This window comes from Globicephala melas, chromosome 11, assembly GCF_963455315.2.
Source record: "Globicephala melas chromosome 11, mGloMel1.2, whole genome shotgun sequence".
In the NCBI taxonomy this organism is placed as follows: domain Eukaryota; kingdom Metazoa; phylum Chordata; class Mammalia; order Artiodactyla; family Delphinidae; genus Globicephala; species Globicephala melas.
In genome coordinates, this window is record NC_083324.2 from 33,639,345 (window position 1) to 33,657,195 (window position 17,851).

The 17,851-nt window shown below is 40.8% G+C and overlaps 1 long non-coding RNA gene across 1 annotated transcript in view; it reads right to left on the reverse strand.

Annotated features, from left to right (window-relative positions):
- LOC115858995 (uncharacterized) overlaps positions 1–14,374 on the reverse strand; it is a 45,848-nt gene extending 31,474 nt beyond the window's left edge. The window contains exons 1-2 of the long non-coding RNA XR_004041878.2: positions 14,254–14,374; positions 12,750–12,867 (exon numbers count right to left, since the gene is read on the reverse strand). This is a non-coding gene — a long non-coding RNA (uncharacterized lncRNA). The remainder of the gene's footprint in view (positions 1–12,749; positions 12,868–14,253) is intronic.
- Positions 14,375–17,851: the final 3,477 nt, after the last annotated feature.

Genomic DNA, 17,851 nt, shown 5'->3' on the forward strand with positions numbered 1-17,851 from the left:
TAATTACCTTAAATGTAAACAGATTAATTGCTCCAACCAAAAGACAAAGACTGGCTAGATGGATACAAAAACAGGAAGCGTATATACACTTTCTAAAACAGACCCACTTCAGATAGAGAGACATATACAGACTGAAAGTGACAGGTTGGAAAAAGGTATTCCACGCAAATGGAAATCAAAAGAAAGCTAGAGTAGCAATACTTATATCAGAAAAAATAGACTTTAAAATAAAGACTGTTACAAGAGACAAAGAAGGACACTACATAATAATCAAGGGATCAATCCAAGATATAAGAATTGTAAATATATGTACCCAACACAGAAGCAACTCAACATAGAAGGCAAATGTTAACAGATATAAAAGAAGAAATTGACAGTAACACAATATTGGGGGATTATAACAACCAACTTATATCAACAGACAGATCGCCAAGACAGAAAATCAATGAGGAAGCACAGGTCTTAGATGACACATTAGACCAGATGGACTTAGATAATATTTATAGAGCATTCTGTCTGAAAGCAGCAGAATGCACATTCTTTTCAAGTGCAACATTCTCCAAGATAGATCACGTGCTAGGCCACAAAGAAAGCCTTAGCAAATTTAAGAAAACTGAAATCACATCAAGCACCATTTCCAACCACAACACTATGAGATTAGAAATCAACAACCAGAAAAAAACTGTAGGGGAGATTGGTTCAAGATGGTAGAGTAGAAGGACATGCTCTCACTCCCTCTTTCGACAACACTGGAATCACAACTAACTGCTGAACATTCATCGACAGGAAGACTGGAACTCACCGAAAAAGATACCCCACATGCAAAGACAAGGAGAAGTTGCAATGAGATGGTAGGAGGGGAGCTATCGCAATAACATGAAACCCAATAACTGCTGGTTGGGTGACTCATGAACTAGAGAATACTTATACCACAGAAGTCCACCCACTGGAGTGAAGGTTCGGAGCCACACGTCAGGCTTCCCAGACTGGGGGTCTGGAAAGGGGAGGAGAAATTCCTAGAGAATCAGACTTTGAAGGCTAGCACGATTTGATTGCAGGACTTCGGCAGGACTGAGTTAAACAGACTCCACTCTTGGAGGGCATACACAAAGTAGTGTGTGCCTCAGGACCCAGGGGAAGGAGCAGTGACCCCATAGGAGACTGAACCAGACCTACCTGCTAGTGTTGGAGGATCTCCTGCAGAGGCAGGGGTAAGATGTGGCTCACCACAGGGACAAGGACACTGGCAGCAGAAGTTCTGGGAAGTACTCTTTGGCGTGAGCCCTCCCAGAGTCTGCCATTAGCTCCACAAAAGAGCCCAGGTAGCCTCCAGTGTTGGGTCGCCTCAGGCCAAACACAACCAACAGGGAGAGAACCCAGCCCCACCCATCAGCAGACAAGCTGATTAAAGTTTTACTGAGCTCTGCCCACCAGACCAACAGCCAACTCTACCCACCACCAGTCCCTCCCATCAGGAAACTTGCACAAGCCTCTTAGATAGCCTCATCCACCAGAGGGCAGACAGCAGAAGCAAGAAGAACTACAATCCTGCAGCCTGTGGAACAAAAACCACATTCACAGAAAGACAGACAAGATGAAAAGGCAGAGGGCTATGTACCAGATGAAGGAACAAGATAAAACCCCAGAAAAACAACTAAATGAAATGGAGATAGGCAATTTTCCGGAAAAAGAATTCAGAATAATGATAGTGAAGATGATCCAGGACCTCAGAAAAAGAATGGAGGCAAAGATTGAGAAGAGGCAAGAAATGTTTAAAAAAGACCTAGAAGAATTAAAGAACAAACAAACAGAGATGAACAATACAAGAACTGAAATAAAAACTACACTAGAAGGAATCAATAGCAGAATAACTGAGGCAGAAGAACGGATAAGTGACCTGGAAACAGAATGGTGGAATTCACTGCTGTGGAACAGAATAAAGAAAAAAGAATGAAAAGAAATGAAGACGGCCTAAGAGACCTCGGGGACAACATTAAATGCAACAACATTCGCATTATAGGGGTCCCAGAAGGAGAAGAGAGAGAGAAAGGACCCGAGAAAATATTTGAAGAGATTATAGTCAAAAACTTCCCTAACATGGGAAAGGAAATAGCCACCCAAGTCCAGGAAGTGCAGCGAGTCCCATACAGGATAAACCCAAGGAGAAACATTCCGAGACACATGGTAAACAAACTGGCAAAAATTAAAGACAAAGAAAAATTATTGAAACCAGCAAGGGAAAAACGACAAATAACATACAAGAGAACTTCCATAAGGTTAACAGCTAATTTCTTGGCAGAAACTCTACAAGCCAGAAGGGAGTGGCATGTTATACTTAAAGTGATGAAAGGGAAGAACCTACAACCAAGATTACTCTACCCAGGAAGGATCTCATTCAGATTCAACGGAGAAATCAAAAGCTTTACAGACAAGCAAAAATTAAGAGAATTCAGCACCACCAAACCAGCTCTACAACAAATGCTAAAGGAACTTCTCTAAGTGGGAAACACAAGAAAAGGATCTACAAAAACCCAAAACAATTAAGAAAATGGTAATTGGAACATATATATCAATAATTCCCTTAAAAATCAATGGATTAAATGCTCCAACCAAAAGACACAGGCTTGCTGAATGGATACAAAAACAAGACCCATATATATGCTGTCTAAAAGAGACCCATTTCAGACCTAGGGACACATACAGACTGAAAGTGAGGGGATGGAAAAAGATATTCCATGCAAATGGAAATCAATAGAAAGCTGGAGTAGCAATACTCATATCAGACAAAATAGACTGTAAAATAAAGAATGTTACAAGAGACAAGAAAGGACACTATGTAATGATCAATCCAAGAAGAAGATATAACAATTATAAATACATATGCACCCAACATAGGAGCACCTCAATACATAAGGCAACTTCTAACAGCTCTAAAAGAGGAAATCGACAGTAACACAATAATAGTGGGGGACTTTAACACCTCACTTACACCAATGGACAGATCATCCAAACAAAAAATTAATAAGGAAACACAAGCATTAAATGACACAATAGACCAGAGAGATTTAATTGATATTTATAGGACATTCCATCCAAAAACAGCAGATTACACTTTCTTCTCAAGTGTGCATGGAACATTCTCCAGGATAGATCACATCTTGGGTCACAAATCAAGCCTCAGTAAATTTAAGAAAATTGAAATCATATCATGCATCTTTTCTGACCACAATGCTATGAGATTAGAAATGAATTACAGGGAAAAAACATAAAAAACACAAACGCATGGAGGCTAAACAATACGTTACTAAATAACCAAGATATCACTGAAGAAATCAAAGAGGAAATCAAAAAATACCTAGAGACAAATGACAATGAATACATGACAATGCAAAACCTATGGGATGCGGCAAAAGCAGCTCTAAGAGGGAAGTTTATAGCTATACAAGCCTACCTCAAGAAACAAGAAAAATCTCAAATAAACAAATTAACGTTACACCTAAAGGAACTAGAGAAAGAAGAACAAACAAAACCCAAAGTTAGCAGAAGGAAAGAAGTCATAAAGATCAGAGCAGAAATAAATGAAACACAAAGAAGAGAAACAATAGCACAGATCAATAAAACTAAAAGCTGGTTCTTTGAGAAGATAAACAAATTGATAAACCATTAGCCATACTCATCAAGAAAAAGAGGGAGAGGACTCAATCAACAAAATTAGAAATGAAAAAGGAGAAGTTACAACAGACACCGCAGAAATACAAAGCATCCTAAGAGACTACTACAAGCAACTCTATGCCAATAAAATGGACAACCAGGAAGAAATTGAACATATGAACAGACCAATCACAAGTAATGAAATTGAAACTGGGATTAAACATCTTCCAACAAACCAAACCAGGACCAGATGGCTTCACAGGTGAATTCTCTCAAACATTTAGAGAGGAGCTAACACCAATCCTTCTTAAACTCTTCCAAAAAATTGCAGAGGAAGGAAAACTCCCAACCTCATTCTATGAGGCCACCATCACCCTGATACCAAAACCAGACAAAGATAGTACAAAAAAAGAAAATTACGGACCCTTTCACTGATAAATATAGATGCAAAAATCCTCAACAAAATACTAGCAAACACAATCCAACAACACATTAAAAGGATCATACAACACGACCAAGTGGGATTTATCCCAGAGATGCAAGGATTCTTCAATATATGCAAATCAGTCACTGTGATACACCATATTAACAAATTGAAGAATAAAAATCACATGATCATCTCAATAGATGCAAAAAAAGCTTTTGACAAAATTCGACACCCATTTATGATAAAAACTCTGCAGAAAGTGGGCATAGAGGGAACCTACATCGACATAATAAAGGCCATATACGACAAACCCACAGCAAACATCATTCTCAATGGTGAAAAACTGAAAGCATTTCCTCTAAGATCAGGAACAAGACAAGGATGTCCACTCTCGCCACTACTATTCAACATAGTTTTGGAAATCCTAGCCACGGAAATCAGAGAAGAAAAAGAAATAAAAGGAATACAAATTGGAAAAGAAGAAGTAAAACTGTCACTGTTTGCAGATGACATGATACTACACACAGAGAATCCTAAATATCTCACCAGAAAGCTACTAGAGCTAATCAGTGAATTCGGTAAAGTTGCAGGATACAAAATTAATGTACAGAAATCTCTTGCATTCCTATACACTAATGATGAAAAATCTGAAAGAGAAATTAAGGAAACACTCCCATTTACCACTGCAACAAAAAGAATAAAATACCCAGGAATAAACTACCTAGGGAGACAAAAGACCTATACGCAGAAAAGTATAAGACACTGATGAAAGAAATTACAGATGATACCAACAGATGGAGAGATATACCATGTTCTTGGATTGAGAGAATCAATATTGTGAAAATGACTATACTACCCAAAGCAATCTATAGATTCATTGCAATCCCCATCAAATTACCAATGGCATTTTTTACAGAACTCGAACAAAAAGTCTTAAAATTTGTATGGAGACACAAAAGATCCCGAATAGCCAAAGCAGTCTTGAGGGAAAAAAACGGAGCTGGAGGAATCAGACTCCCTGACTTCACACTATACTACAGAACTACAGTAGTAAGACAATACGCTACTGGCACAAAAACAGAAATATAGATCAATGGAACAGGATAGAAAGCCCAGAGATAAACCCATGCACCTATGGTCAACTAATTATGACAAAAGAGGCAAGGATATACAATGGAGAAAAGACAGTCTCTTCAATAAGTGGTGCTGGGAAAACTGGACAGCTACATGTAAAAGAATGAAATCAGAACACGCCCTAACATCGTACACAAAAATAAACTCCAAATGGATTAGAGACCTAAATGTAAGACCGGACACTATAAAACTCTTAGAGGAAAACATAGGAAGAACACTCTTTGACATAAATCACAGCAAGATCTTTTTTGACCCACCTCCTAGAGTAATGGAAATAAAAACAAAAATACACAAGTGAGACCTAATCAAACTTAAAAGCTTTTGCACAGAAAAGGAAACCATAAATAAGATGAAAAGACAACCCTCAGAATGGGAGAAAGTATTTGCAAATGAATCATCAGACAAAGCATTAATCTCCGAAATATATAAACAGCTCATGCAGCTCAATATTAAAAAAAAAAATAAACAACCCAATCAAAAAATGGTCAGAAGACCTAAATAGACATTTCTCCTAAGAAGACATACTGATAGCCAAGAAGCACATGAAAAGCTGCTCAACATCACTAATAATTAGAGAAATGCAAATCAAAACTACAATGAGGTATCACCTCACACCAGTTAGAATGGGCATCATCAGAAAATCTACAAACAAGAAATGCTGGAGGGGGTGTGGTGAAAAGGGAACCCTCCTGCACTGCTGGTGGGAATTTAAATTGCTATAGCCACTATGGAGAACAGTATGGAGGTTCCTTAAAGAACTAAAAATAGAATTATCATATCACCCAGCAATTCCACTACTGGGCATATACCCAGAGAAAACCATAATTCAGTAAGTTCAGTAAGTGCTCCAGTGTTCACTGCAGCACTATTTACAATAGCCATGTCATGGAATCAACCTAAATGCCCATTGACAGATGAAAGAAGATGTGGTACACATATACAATGGGATATTACTCAGCCATAAACAGGAACTAAATTGGGTCATTTGTAGAGATGTGGATGCATCTAGAGAGTGTCATACAGAGTGAAGGAAGTCAGAAGGAGGAAAACAAATATTGTATATTAACGCATATACGTGGAACCTAGAAAGTGGTACAGATGAACCGGTTTGCAGAGCAGAAATTGAGACACAGAAGTAGAGAAAAAACATATGGACACCAAGAGGGGAAAGCGGCGGGTGGTGGGGATTGGGGTGTGATGAATTGGGAGATTGGGATTGACATGTATACACTGATGTATATAAAATGGATGACTAATAAGAAAAATAAAACTGTAAATAATACAAACACATGGAGGATAAACAATATGCTACTAAGCAACTGAAGGATCACTGAAGAAATCAGAGGAAATCAAAATATACCTAGAGACAAATGATCCAACAAAAGCACGACAATCCAAAATCTATGGGGCACAGCAAAAGTAGTTTTAAGTGGGAAGTTTATAGCAATACACTCTTACCTCAGGAAACAAGAAAAATCTCAAATGAACAACCTAACCTTACACCTAAAGCAACTAGAGAAAAAAGAACAAACAAAACCTAAAGAAAGTAAAGAAATCATAAAGATCAGAGCAGAAATAAGAAAAGATAAACAAAATTGATAAACCTTTAGCCAGAGTCATCAAGAGAAAAAAGGGAGAGGGATCAAATCAGTAAAACTAGAAATGAAAAAGGAGTAGTTACAACAGACACCATAGAAATACAAAGGTTCATAAGACACTACTACAAGCAACTATGCAACTATATGCCAATAAAATGGACAACTAGAAGAAATGCACAAATTCTTAGAAGGGTACAATCTCCCAAGAGTGAAACAGGAAGAAATAGAAAATATGAACAGACCAATCACAAGTAATGAAATTGAATCTGTGATTTAAATACTCCCAAGAAAAAGTCCAGGGCCAGATGGCTTCACAGGCAAATTCTATCAAACATTTAGAGAAAACTTAACACTAATCCTTCAGGACATATTCCAAAAAATTGCAGATGAAGAAACACTCCCAATCTTATTCTATGAGGCCACCCTCAGGCTGATAACAAAACCAGACAAAGATACCACAAAAAAGAAAATTACAGGCCAATATCACTGATGAACACAGATGCAAACACCCTCAACAAAATACTAGCAAACCCAATCCAACAATACATTAAAAGGATCATACACCACAATCAAGTGGGATTTATCCCAGGGATGCAAGGACTTTTCAATACATGCAAATCACTCAATGTGATACACCATACTAACAAACTGAAGAATAAAAACCATATGATCATCTCAATAGATGCAGAAAAAGCTTTTCACAAAATTCAACACCCATTTATGATAAAAAAAACTCTCCAGAAAGTGGGCATAGAGGGAACCTACCTCAACATAATAAAGGCCATGTACAACAAACCCACAGCTAACCTCATGCTCAACAGTGAAACGTTAAAGCATTCCCTCTAAGATCAGGAACAAGGCAAAGATGTCCATTGTCACCACTTTTATTCAACATAGTCTTGGCAGTCCTAGCCACGGCAATCAGAGAAGAGAAAGAACTAAAAGGAATCCAATCACTGTTTGCAGATGACATGATACTATACAAAGAAAATTCTAAAGACACTACCAGGAAACTACTAGAGCTCATCAATGATTTCAGTAAAGTTGTAGGATACAAAATTAACACACAGAAATCTGTTGCATTTCTATACACTAACAATAAAAGGTCAGAAAGGGAAATTAAGGAAACAATTTCATTTATCATCACATCAAAAATAATAAAGTACTTGGAATAAACCTACCCAAGGAGGTAAAAGAACTGTACTCAGAAAACTATAAGACACTGATGAAAGAAATCAAAGATGATGCAAACATTTGGAAAGATATACTGTGTTCTTGGATTAGAAGAATCAATATTGTCAAAATGACTGTACTACCCAAGGCAATCTACAGATTCAGTGCAATCCCTATCAAATTACCAATGGCATTTTTCACAGAACTAGAACAAAAAAATTTTTAACTTGTGTGGAGACAAAAGAGACCCTGAATAGCCAAAGAAATCTTGAGAAAGAAAAACAGAGCTAGAGGAATCAGGTGCCCTGACTTCAGACTATACTATAAAGCTACAGTCATCAAAACCATATGGTACTGGCACAAAAATAGACATATGGATCAATGGAACCAGATAGAAAGCTCAGAAATAAACCCACCCACCTTTGGGCAATTAATCTATGACACAGGAGGCAAGACTATACAATGGAGAAAAGACAGTCTGTTCAATAAATAGTGCTGGGAACACTGAACAGCTACATGTTAAAAAATGAAGTTAGAACATTCTTTAACCCCATACACAAACATAAAAACCTAAATGTAAGACCAGATACTATAAAACTCTTAGAGGAACACTCTTTGACATAAATCGCAGCAATATCTTTTTCAATCCATCTCCTAGAGTAATGGAAATAAAAACAAAGATAAACAAATGGGACCTAATTAAACTCAAATCCTTTTGCACAGCAAAGGAAACCATAAGCAAAATGAAAATACAACCTCAGAATGGGAGAAAATATTTCCAAACGATGAGACTATAAAGGGATTAATCTCTAAAACTTACAAACAGCTCATGCAGCTCAATATCAAAAAAACAAGCAACACAGTAAAAAAATGGGCAGAAGACCTAAATAGACATTTCTCCAAAGAAGACATACAGATGGCCAAGAGACACATGAAAAGATGCTCAACGTCGCTAATTATTAGAGAAATGCAAATCAAAACCACAATGAAGTATCACCTCACACCAGTTAGAATGGGCATCATCAGAAAATCTACAAACAACAAATGCTGGAAAGGGTGTGGAGAAAAGGGAACCCTCCTTACACTGTTGGTGGGAATGTAAATTGATACAGCCACTGTGGAGAACAGTATGGAAGTTCCTTAAGAAAGAAATAATAGAGCTACCATATGATCCAGCAATCCCACTCCTGGGCATATGTCCAGAGAAAAACATGGTTCAAAAGGATACATGCACCCCAGTGTTCACTGCAGCACTGTTTACAATAGCCAAGACATGGAAGCAAACTAAATGTCCATTGACAGATGAATGAATAAAGAAGATGTGGTACATATATTCAATGGAATATAATTCAGCCATTAAAAGGAATGAAATAATGTTATTTGCAGCAACATGGATGGACCTGGAAATTCTTATACTAAGTGAAGTAAATCAGACAGAGAAAGACAATTATTATATATTGCTTACATGTGGAATCTAAAAATAATGATACAAATGAACTTATTTACAGAACAGAAACAGACTCACAGACTTAGAAAATGAACTTATGGTTACCAGAGGGGAGAAGGATGGGGTGGGAGGAGGGATAGATTGGGAGATTGGGATTGACATGAACACACTGCTATATTTTAAAAACGTAACCAACAAGGACCTACCTACCATACAGCACAGGGAATTCTGTTCAATACTCTGTAATAACCTAAACAGGAACAGAATTTGAAAAAGAATAGATACCTGTATATGTTTAACTGAATCACTTTGCTGTACACCTGAAACTAACACAACATTGTTAATCAACGACACTCCAATGTAAAATAAAAACTTTAAAAAGTAAAATAAAAACAAGGAATTAAAAAAAACAAATATATTGCAACAAATTGGACAACCTATAAGAAATGGACAAGTTTCTAAAACGTACAGCCCACCAAAACTGAATCAAGAAGAAATAGATATTCTGAACAAATTGATCACTAGAAGTGAAATAGAACCTGTAATTTAAAAAACTCCCTGGAAACAAAAGTCCAGGACTGGATGGCTTCACTGGGGAATTCTGCCAAACATGCAAAAAGAATGTATATCAATCCTTCTCAAACTTTTCCGAAAGACTGAAGAGGAGGGAATACCCCCAAAGTCGTTCTATGAAGCCACCATCACCCTGATGCCAAAACCCGACAAAGACAATACCAAAATAGAAAATCACTGACCATATCTTTGATGAATATAGATGCAAAAATTCTCAACAAAACATTAGCAAACTGAATCCAACAACACATAAAAAAGATCATACACTATAATCAAGGTGGATTCATCCCAGGGTCACAAGGATCATTCAACATATGCAAATCAATCAATTTGATACACCACACCAACAAATGCAATGACAAAACCACACGATCATCTCAATAGAAGCAGAAAAAGCATCTGACAAAATTCAACATCCATTCATGATAAAAAAAAAAAACCCTCTTACGAAAGTGGGTATACAGGGAACATATCTCAACGTAATAAAAGCTATTTAGGACAACCTTACAGCCAACATAATACTCAACAGTGAAATGTTTAAAATCTTCCTGCTAAAATCTAGAGCAAGACAAGGAAGCCCACCCTCACCACTTCTACTCAACATAGTATTGGAAGTCCTAGTCACAGCAATCAGGTGAGAGAAAGAAAGAAAACGTATTCAAATTGGAAGGGAAGAGGTAAATTTGTCATTATGCATAGATAATGTGATACTATGTTAGAAAATCCTAAAGATGCCACACAAAAACTACTAGAACTGAAAATCAGGTTCAGCAATGTAGCAGGATATAAGATTAACATACAGAAATCTGTTGCATTTCTTTATGCTAACAATGAAAGGGAAGGGAAAGTCAAAAACAATCACTTTTAAAATCACATCAAAAAGAATGAAATGCTTAGGAATAAACCTGAAAAAGGAGGTGAAAGACATATGCTGAGAACTATAAAGCATGGATAAAGACAACAGAGGATGATTTAAAGAAATGGAAAGATATCCCATGCTCTTGCTCCACACAATGGATACTACTCAGCCATAAAAAAGAATGAAATCATGCCATCTGCGGCAACATGGATGGACGAGAGATGATCATACTAGGTGAAGTAAGTCAGAGACAAATTCCATATAATATCCCTTTTATGTAGAATCTAAAGTATGATACAAATGAACTTATTTACAAAGCCAAAACAGACTCATAGACATAAAAAACTAACTTATGGTTACCAAAGGGGAAAAGGGTTGGGGAGGGATAAATTAGGGGTTTGGGATTAGCAGGTATAAACTACTATAAATAAAATAGATAAACAACAAGTCCTATTGTATAGCACGGGGAACTATATTCAATATATTGTTATAATCTACAATGGAAAAGAATAGGAAGAAAAAAAAATATATATATATATAAATGCATAACTGAATCACTTTGCTGTACACCGGACACTAACATAACATTGTAAATCAACTATACTTCAGTTAAAAACACAAAACCAAATAACTACCAACAAGTCCCTCTTCACAGCACCAGATCAGTGTTTTCCATCGTCTGAATGCAACTTCAAACTACACAAGTAAACTCAGGTTTGTGACACCCAATCATTTCAGAGAAAATAATTTTTCTTTTCTGCAAGCCAGTGTTGTATAAGTTTTGGTATACTGTAAATCATCATTTTCATGTCCTATAGCAACCAGAGATTATTACCACTTGCAACCCTAAAATAGGCGTTTGTTGTTGCCGTTTTTAGCTTTCTGTGAATGGAATTCCTCATTAACACTTATCCTTTTTGGATTTTTTTTTTTACTTTTAGCTTTTATGTACATTTTTAAGACTATAGTACATACAAATATGAGTGTGATTTATTGCTGTTTTCAGTAGATGGTAATTGAGGTGATGTTAGATGTGGTTTTTTCCTCCTGTTCTATGGGGGAAAGTTTGATGAAGAACCTATGAACATGGGCAGACTGTATGGGCTATTTTATCACGTATAAGAGAGCTGACCTTCAGACTAAGTCCCCCATTAGTCACTCTGCCACCTGGGCCAGTGGAAGGAAACGTGGACACTGGAGCCAACAGACTTGGATTTGAATCCTGACTACACAGCTACTGCTGAGTGATCTGTGTCACCAACAAAGCCTCTGAGTCGTAAGTGTCCTTGTCTATAGAACCAGGTATAATACTATTCTGTAGGATTTAAGATTTAATATGGCATTGCATGTGAAGAACAGGTTACTTGGAACCACTCTTACAAATATTGGCCTTTGCTTCCCCTTTTGCTTATTTGTTCCATAAAGCTGGGCTGTTCAAACCTCCACATTATTTATTCTGCTAGCCAAAAGTTAGAATCACAAACGGCACTTAAACATACGAATATTGCATTTCTTAAAAACAAATGTCTAATTCCAGCTGGTGTCAAACTCAATAGAACATTTGTCCTACATTTTCCCCAGCACCAAAGTTTGCTTCAATACCATCCGCAGCACACGGATATCCCAGGAACCTAAAGAATCCATCTAGAAGCCAATTCCTTTTGTCCCAAACCAAGGAGTTGCAAAAGCAGCTAGAGAAGGAGCTTGAAAGCAGAGGAAAACGTCTTGTCCATGGCACATGATTACCTTTAACAACCAGCTCCTGTTTCAAATTTAGCCTCCTGTGCCCTCAGCTGTAGCTCCCAAATACCAACACACTGGGCGTTAGGATTTCAATAGAAATTCTGTGGAGGCCGCAAACATTTAGCTCACAAAATCTGCACTTACCTGGATCCCCCTGTCTTGCTGTCATCATCACAGCACTTTCAAGACCCTCACTGGAGACTAGGGCTGGGAGGCCAAGTATGGTCCAGGGCACATCTCTCATACTCCAGGAGCTTACAGCCTAGTGGAGAGAAGATTGGGTACTTATTAAATACTTATTAATATCAACAGCTCCCGTTTATTGAGAACTTACTATATGGCACCCTTAGGCACTGCTTTAAATGCAAACCCTGCACCAACTCACTTAATCCCCATGACAACTTTGAGATGATCCCTGGCATTTTACAAATGAGGAAACTGAGTGAGGCACCGAGGGATTAAGAAGCTTACACAGACCTAATCAAATTTATAAGCTTTTGCACAGCAAAGGAAACCATAAATAAAACAAAAAAACAAGCTGTGGAATGGAAGAAAGTATTTGCAAACAATGCAAATGACAAGGGCTTAATTTCCAAAAAATACAAACAGCTCACACAACTCAATAACAAAAAAACAACCCAATCAAAAAATGAGCAGGGGCTTCCCTGGTGGCACAGTGGTTGGGAGTCCACCTGCCGATGCAGGGGACACGGGTTTGTGCCCCGGTCCGGGAGGATACCACGTGACACAGAGCGGCTGGGCCCATAAGCCACGGCCGCTGAGCCTGCGCGTCCAGAGCCTGTGCTCCGCAACGGGAGAGGCCACAACAGTGAGAGGCCCGCGTATTGGGAAAAAAAAAAAAAAAAAAAGAGCAGAAGACCTAAATAGACTTTTCTCTAAAAAAGACACATAGATCACCAATAGGTACATGGAAAAAGTGTTCAACATCGTTAATTATTAGAGAAAGGCAAATCACAACTATAAAGATGTATCATCTGACACTAGTCAGACTGTCCATCATCAAAAAATCTACAAATAATAAATGCTGGATGGGTGTGGAGAAGAAGGAACCCTCCTACACTGTTGTTGGGAATGTAAATTTGTGCAGCCACTATGGAGAACAGAATGGAGTTTCCTTAATAAACTAAGAATACAGTTACCATATGATATAGCAATCCCACTCTTGGGCATATATCCGGAGAAAACTCTAATTTGAAAAGATACATACACCCCAATGCTCATAACTGCACTATTTACAATATTCAAGACATGGAAGCAACCTAAATGTCCATCAACTGATGAATGGATAAAGATGTGGTATATACACAACAGAATACTACTCAGCCTTAAAAAAAGAATGAAATAATGTCATTTTCAGCAACATGCATGGACCTAGAGATTATCATACTAAGTGAAGTAAGTCAGACAGAGAAAGACAGTAATTCCATGTTATCACATAAATGTGGAATCTAAAATATGATACAAATGAACTCATTTACAAAACAGAAACAGACTCACAGACATAGAGAACAAACTTATGGTTACCAAAGGGAAAGGGGGGATAAATTAGGAGTTTGGGATTAACTTTAAAAAAAAAAAGAAGCTTGCACAGTCACAGACTTTGAAAATGATAAAGCGGGATTCAAACCTTGCTCCGTCTGTGGTCTTCTTTCAACACTAAAGAGCATGGAAGTTCAGAGGTCGACTTCTTGGCTTCAGAGCCTGCCTCCAGGGGATGCTGAGAACGTTCCTCCATCGCTCTGAGCCTGGACTTCTTCATCGTTAAACGGGCATGATTGCCACCACGTGGAATTGCTGCAGGAATTAAAGGCCACAGGTGAATGTGCTTGGTGAGTATCAACGTCCCTCAGTGAGGACTGCAGACCACGGGGCCTTCTTTCTGCCCCCGAGGTAAGCGCTTTGGGAGTTCTAAGAGCAGAAGTACACACTTGGTTGAGGTGATGGCAGGGAAGCCTGGGGTGGTGAGAGGGGGCTTCTGCAGGTGGCGGAGCAGGATGTTTCGCAGGAAGGGAAGTCAGGGAGATCCTCTCCAGCAGAAGAGCTCCCGGGGCGGGGAGGAACGGTGGGAGCAGGGAGCGCCCAGTGGCTGTGGCTCTGCCCAGTGTCAGTGCCCCACGGGGGCGCGGCTCAGAGGGAGAGGCTGGGCTCGGTGGGCCCATACCTGTTGGGCATCTGCGCTAGGGTGATCTGGGTGAGGCTGGGCAGCAACTGGCTCTGGACGGAGGGCAAAGCCCAGGCCCGTGTTCCCTGCAGCCCAGGAGCCAGGAGCTCATTAAAGAGGAGAGAAGGAGCAATTACCTGCAAACTTCAGAAGGCAAAAGACCAGAAGGAGCGGGGCCGGGGGAGGGTGGGTCTCTTCCTGGGGCCCCGGCAGCGGCAGCGTGCCAGGACGCAGAGGGGATGAAAGGAAGATGGAGACAGCTTCCGGGGTCAGGACGGGGTCAGTCAATGAACCAGGTGGCCCGGAAAGCTGGGGAGAGTGGCTTAGGCTTGATATGACCTGTAATGGGGAGCTCTGGGGAATCTGGAGCAAGGGAGGGGCAGGCTTCAAAGGGAGGAAGGGGCTTCTGGTAACTGGATGGGCGGGGCTTGAGCGGGAGGGAAGGAAACCCCAGGGCGGTGCTGTCAGATAGAAATATAACGCCAAGCCCCTGTGTAATTTACAATTGTCTGATAGCCCATTAGAAACAGCAAAAGAGGTGAAATTAATTCTGATTATATATTTAACCCAATATACCAGAAAGATTTATCATTTCTACGTGAAATCAACGTAAACATCATTATTGAGATAACTCACATTTCTCTGGTGTTAAGTCTTCGAGGTCAGGAGTGTATCTCAGCCAGGACACAGGGATTCAGACTAGCCGTGTTCCTGGGGTCACAGGTGGCTCGTAGCTGCAGCATGGGACAGCGTGGGTCTAGACCGAGGAAAAGTTGGGGTGAAGTGGACGGCAGATGTGGCCCTTCCCAGGTTTCCGTCCTGTGCCCTTTTTAGCACTGCGACCCGCTGGAGGGCTGTGCTGTCCTTTGACCACGAGCTGTGAGCAAGGAAGTGCCCCTGGCCAGCCTCTCCTCTGCTCTGCAGAGCCCTGGGTCTCTGGTCTCCACTGCATACCCCGAGTTCAACGTGAGCCCTGGATTTCTCAGGGATAGTCCAAGAGAAGAGTTGTTTTGAGAAAATTAACTTCCCTGAAGCGCTCCCATCTTCTGAGGGCTGGGGTGGGCTGAGGAAGCGGGTTTTAAGTCCCTGGTAGCTGCTCAAAGCCCGTTAACGCGGCAGGTGGCGGAGATTTGACTTGGGAGCTACAGCTGAGGGCAGGGGAGGCTAATTTATCAATAAAACGAGCTAGTTGTTACAGGTTACCAGGTGCCATGGATAAGAGGTTTCCTTCTGCTTCCAAGCTCCTCCTCTTAGCCGCTTTGGCATCTCCTTGATTTGGGAGAAAAGGAATTGGCTTCCAGGCGAGTCTTTTACGTTCCTGGGATATTGGTGTGCTGTGGAGGATATGAAACAAACTTTTGGTGCTGGGCAGCTCTGGGTTTGAGTTTCAGCGTTATGACCCCGAGAGAGCTGGGTCAACTTCCTGCCCCACAGTGTCCTTATCTGCAACGTGGGAACAGGAGTACATATGATTGGAGTGTTTATTCAAAGGATAAAACGGGAGAGAACGTGCGTGAAGCTCTTCACCTGGGACATGAGGGCTCCACAGATGGGAAATGATTTATGGGTCCCAATTACCATCATGACCATCGCTATTCATGGAGCGGGGCCTGGGCTGAGTTTGTGGTTTGGGTCAGGAGAAGCAACAGGAGAAGGATATGGGGGGATGAGGAGGGGTGCACGGAGGGATGTCTCCTTACACAGCCAGTCTGAAAGGGGGTCTCTGAGGGATGAAGGTGGAGCCAGAGGCCTCCAGATGGATAGGGCCTGAGTGCGGGAGGCCTGGGCGCTCGTCCGGGACTGGCAGGCGAGCAGCTCTCCAGCCACAACTCTGAACTCTGTCTGGGGGTCATGTTCTTCCCCACAGGTTTCCAGCTCCACCTCCCACATCCAGAGTTACCCAAACATTTTCCAAACCAGCCTGACCCCTTTCTAATGTATTCCAGATGCACTTGCGAGAAATGGGGAAAATGCAGAGCCAAGGGGGAAGTTGCACGTTTAGAGCACCAGGTTGGGCCCAAAGATGCTGCCCAGTGGGTACCCGGCGCCAGGGGATGCGTTGCCTCCGTTCTTCCTCCTCCCGTGTCTCCCCCAGGAGAAGTCTTCCACAGCCCCTTCCCAGAGGCCCCACTCGGAGCTGCCCTTGGCGAGGCGGGGTTTGTCTCAGGCATGCACATTGACCCTCAGACCCATCAGTAGGGCTTGGGGTCACTCATTTTCTGAATATTTATTGAGCACCTACTATGATTTGCTTTGTACTTTTTTTTAATTGAGATAAAATTGACATGTTACCTTGTATTCGTTTCAGGGTACTCTATTGATGATTAATGATTTATAAAAACAGTTTTGATCTCACAAACTCCCTGAAAGGATCTAAAGGACCTCCCAGGGGTCCAGGGATCACACCTTGGGAACAATGTCTTTAAAGGAAAAGTACATATGTTGATGAGAGCTTCAAACAAGGCAACATGACCCAGCTAGGGGACAAGAGAGTAGATTGAAAAGGAGGCCATGGGCAAAGCATGTACAAAGGCCCAGTGGTGAGGGACAGCATGATACCCTAGAGGGACTGAAGGAACTACAAATTCTCTGTCTGGGGTATACCGGGGGCAGCCGCAAGTCACCCCACCCCTCAAATTCCTGTCACTAAAAAGTTATCGAGATGCTGTGACATGCCGAGTAGAGAGCTCATCTCTTCCCTCTTGGAGCTGACAGTCTGGGAGAGGGACAGGATATGCTTATTCCCACCCAGCATTACTGTGATATGTGCAGAGATTGGGGTGCTGGGTTTGATACGTGTGTGTGCAGGAGGGGCACAAATGCCAGATTTGGAAAGTCAAGGTGGCAGGGAGGCTTACGTTCAGTCTTGAAGGGTGAGTAGGGGTGATCCAGGCGTAGGGGATGGTGTGTCTGTACCAAGCTGAAGGACAGTAGGGCTCAAAGGTCTGGAAGCAAGAGACAGCATGGGCTTTGGTGGGAATGGGAAGGGTGCACCGTGGAGGGGTGGGGAGACTGGGAAGGGCGATGGCCATTCAGTGCAGTGTGCAGACCAGACCAGTCGACT